The following is a 3,904-nucleotide window of genomic DNA, read 5'->3' as shown; positions in this document are numbered from 1 at the left end:
TGCAGATCTGCTCAAAGTTTCTCAAAATTATGACCATCAACCTGAAGAACTAGAAATAAAGTTGATCCGACAGGAAAAGTGTCTGAAGTACTTAGTCAGCTTTTCAGGATATGTGACATTTCAGGTCAGTGGTTACACTTCTTAATGGCTGATAAAGAAACTACAGTTTATTTTGAGTGATTTTGGTTGTTTTGTCATACATACAGACGTTTTAGGGTGATGCATAGTATTGTGTGGCTGTGCTGAAGAGCTTGTAACACTCCAAAGAGAAAGGAAAAAATGAAATTGCATCATATGTGTTGCTTAAGCCTATGATACACGGGGCAACTTTTTGAGCAATTTTGCTGGGCAAAAGATAAGACACAGGACACACGACCGATCTAAAGTATCCAGATAGAAATTTGTTGCCCATACTCAATGGGAAAGTGCCCAAGCAACATTGCTCAAAAACGTTGCCCCGTGTATCATCACCTTTAGAATTTAGAGAGATAGACCACTAAAAATAAAAATGCTGCCTAGTCCTCATTTACACTCTTTTACAGAACACCAAAGAATTACTACAATTATAAAGGATATATTCAAAACCTGGAACTACAGCCTGAATGACATCTGAATGGCAGGAGAGATTGTTGGTAACCAAACCGTTTTTGTTCTAACATAGCTTCCATAGGCTTCCATGGAAAAAATACTATGAAAATCAATGCAACCAGAAACTGTTCGGTAATCAACAATCTCACCTTCCATTCAGATGTCATTCTGCTTCTAGTTCCAGGTTTTGAATATAGGCTATCAATTATAATTGTAGTTAATTGTATGGGATAGAATGGTTCAGAGTAGATGTAAATATGTCACTTGTTAGCAGTCAGCCTTTGGAAGTTTAGAGTAACATTACTCTGTTTTTGTTTTCAGGTAGAACAATCTGATGAACCAGACGCTGATGATTTATCACTTCGTTTCCTCTCCGTTAGTGACAATTCAACAGTTGCCACGTTCTTCTGCTCAGAGAAGACTGAATTTGTACTTTGGGTAACATAGTTAACGATTTCCCCACATTGGCTCATGCATTTGTCATGCTTTTTGGACTAACGTACGCCTTGGATCTAAGTTCCCTAAAAGAGTTGGACAATACATTTGACTTTACCCACAAATTCGTGATGGGTCTGGAGGATGGGAAGCTGAGACCCAGAATGTTGAGTCTTAAAAATTAACTTTTGTCAGTAGAGTTTCCTCAGTGTTTGAACAAAGCTTACAAAGGTACTGTTTTATTTGACATTTCATTTAAACTTTAACTTTTCTCACTTTTAGTGCATTGTGTATTTTTTTAACAATATTTGTCTAGTATTTAATTTGCAGAACATTTTCTCAGTTGATTTTCTGGAATGGTATAAGTTCCATATACAGTACCATGTGTTCATCCACTCATAGGAAATACTGTTTAAAAAAAAAATCCATTGCTCTATTTTGAAATCTTTCTCTTATATTCTATTCTAGTATAACTTTTATATTTCTAAAGTTACTGTTGGATGTGAATTTTGGAAGTGTCCCTATTTTAGGGAAGTGTTTACAGCTGGGTGATTTCCAGATATCCATATTGTCCACTTCTAAAAGTGACAGTTATTATCTCAGCTCATTTCTGTTTTGGAGAATGTATTTCCATTTGACAAACAATTTAATGTTGATGTTTTGTTAATGGTTTGTGGTTACTTAATAAAAGAGTGACTTGCATTTAAATTGTCTGTGTTAATCCGTTTTTTTTCTCAGAATGAGTATAGTTAGTGTATAGTTATGTTATTAAAACAAATATTTTTACTAAGTAAACTTAATTGTAATGTAACAAAAATGTTTAAGTCATCTTTATTTAATTTTAATTGGTTCTGTGAACCCAAAATCTCCTTTTAAAATTAACTTGATCAATAATGTTATAGTAACTTGTAAGATTTAATTTACTTAAAAAGGATGTTTCTTAAACTTTATAAAATTGAGTTAATACAACTTAAAAATTTCGATGTAATCAGTTTCAACTATTTTTTTGAGTTATATTAACTTATCCGGTTTTACAGTGCACTCATTAAACACAGACCTAAAAACACTAACAACAGGTAGCATTTTACAATGTTTGCTTTCATAAAATTTCATTACAAAACAAGAATGACAGTTCTCTACTGCTTATAATTCACTGCAGTATATGTTACATAGTCCGTATTACATTACAATTCAAAAATTATTCCTAAGTTTTCTCCTTTTGTGTAGATGGTAATGAAATTGAAAGACTAACACTTTTGTAGGTGTTCAACTATATCAAATTGCATTGATCGTATTTGTTTTTTAAAAATTCACAATATATTTCAATGTGGTGTTACTGTAGAAATGTATCAAATTTCTGTTTGTTAAATTTTTGTATTATACTAGGTTTTGAACTCAAGTTTAACAGTTTTGTTAAAGTTGGAGAATATCCTATTCATTCGAATAGGAAACACCGATATTTAATGGAGACAAAAAACAACCCGCAGTATAAAAGTAGCCCAAGTCTACGGGGAAACCGAACACTTGGCAACACTGGATTTTATTTAATGTAAGACTGGTAATACAAAGATAGACTATATATCTGTCTATATATGTCTGACGTTTCTGCTGCATTGACAAATTAATATTATATTAGAACATGTACTTAAAACTGGTCTTTCTCCGTTGGAAATGCTACAAAATGTTGTAAAATTCGTTTGAATGATGTTTAAAACTGCATTTAGCATAATTTACCACCAGGTGGCAGCAGATTTTTTTTCTGAACACTAGAAAAACGCTCCGGTTACTGACGTAACCTCGGTTCCCTGAGATAAGGGATGAGCATTGTGTATGGTAAAACTCCTGTTTTACTCTGTACTGAAACCTGATTTGATCACGTTTGTGTAGCTGCACAAACCAATGGCGCTTTAGCCTGCCAGAAAGGGCGGAGCCGACGTGTATATAAGTCGGCTCGCAGCGCCATTTCATCAGATCATTCGACTGAAGCGACAGTCATTGATTCGCGTGCAGCTTATAGCATGGCAAGTGACACAACGCTCGTTCCCTCACCGTCATGCTGTCCGACCGGACTAAGACGTGGTGCCCCTTCAAGGTCGGTAGGAAGGTTTTCAGGGCTAAGAAAACCACCAGCATCTCTAGGCAGTTGATGTACGGACACCACTCCAGGATTGACCAGGAGCCGAATGCCGGATTGCCCTCCGACAGGGTGCCCCAACCTGAGTTGGAAGCGTCTGTTGTGGCTACCTTCCTCTTGGAGGTCAGCCCTAACCTCATTCCTGTTTGAAACAGGCGAGAGGACGTCCAGGGGGCCACGGCCTTGATACAGCGGGCTTTGAACCAAACTGGAGGGGTCACTCAAGCCAGGGACGAGGCGTCCCCTGAAGGTTTTTCAGAGGCTTTTTACTCGGCCTTATGGCGGCCGCTGCCTCTGTAATTCCTCTGGGCCTGCTTCACATGCCTCGTCCCTGGCTTGAGTGATGCCGCTAATCGCTGAATGGTCAGGGATCGCTCCGGCGTAATCCATGCCCACATTCGGACTGAGTCTAAGATTGTCCCCAGAAAGACGGCACGCTGTCTGGCAACAGGTGACTCTTGTGCGGGTTGATAACCAACCCGAGGCACTCTAAGTGGCTGAGTAACAGCTCTCTGTGAGCAGCCAACTACCGTTCTGACCTGGCTAGAACCAGCCAATCGTCGTAGTTCAAAATATGGACTCCCATCTGTCTCAGGGGGGAAAGAGCCGCATCTATGCACTTCGTGAAAGTGTGCGGGGCCAGAGACAGTCCAAACGGAAGGACTGTATATTGATAGTGATTTCAATATATCATAGCATACACTGTAGATTGTATGTGATGGGGGGCTATGTGGATGTGAAAATATG

General features: G+C 38.2%; 1 long non-coding RNA gene across 1 annotated transcript in view; it reads left to right on the top strand.

Moving 5' to 3' along the window:
• Positions 1–1,236, top strand: part of LOC107737147 (uncharacterized) — a 2,258-nt gene extending 1,022 nt beyond the window's left edge. Inside the window, exon 3 of the long non-coding RNA XR_001639769.1 lies at positions 910–1,236. This is a non-coding gene — a long non-coding RNA (uncharacterized LOC107737147). The remainder of the gene's footprint in view (positions 1–909) is intronic.
• Positions 1,237–3,904: the final 2,668 nt, after the last annotated feature.

The sequence above is a fragment of the Sinocyclocheilus rhinocerous genome, unplaced genomic scaffold, assembly GCF_001515625.1.
Source record: "Sinocyclocheilus rhinocerous isolate Xijiao unplaced genomic scaffold, SAMN03320098_v1.1 scaffold284, whole genome shotgun sequence".
Classification (NCBI taxonomy): Eukaryota; Metazoa; Chordata; class Actinopteri; order Cypriniformes; family Cyprinidae; genus Sinocyclocheilus; species Sinocyclocheilus rhinocerous.
This window is presented reverse-complemented; position numbering and strand designations above follow the sequence as displayed.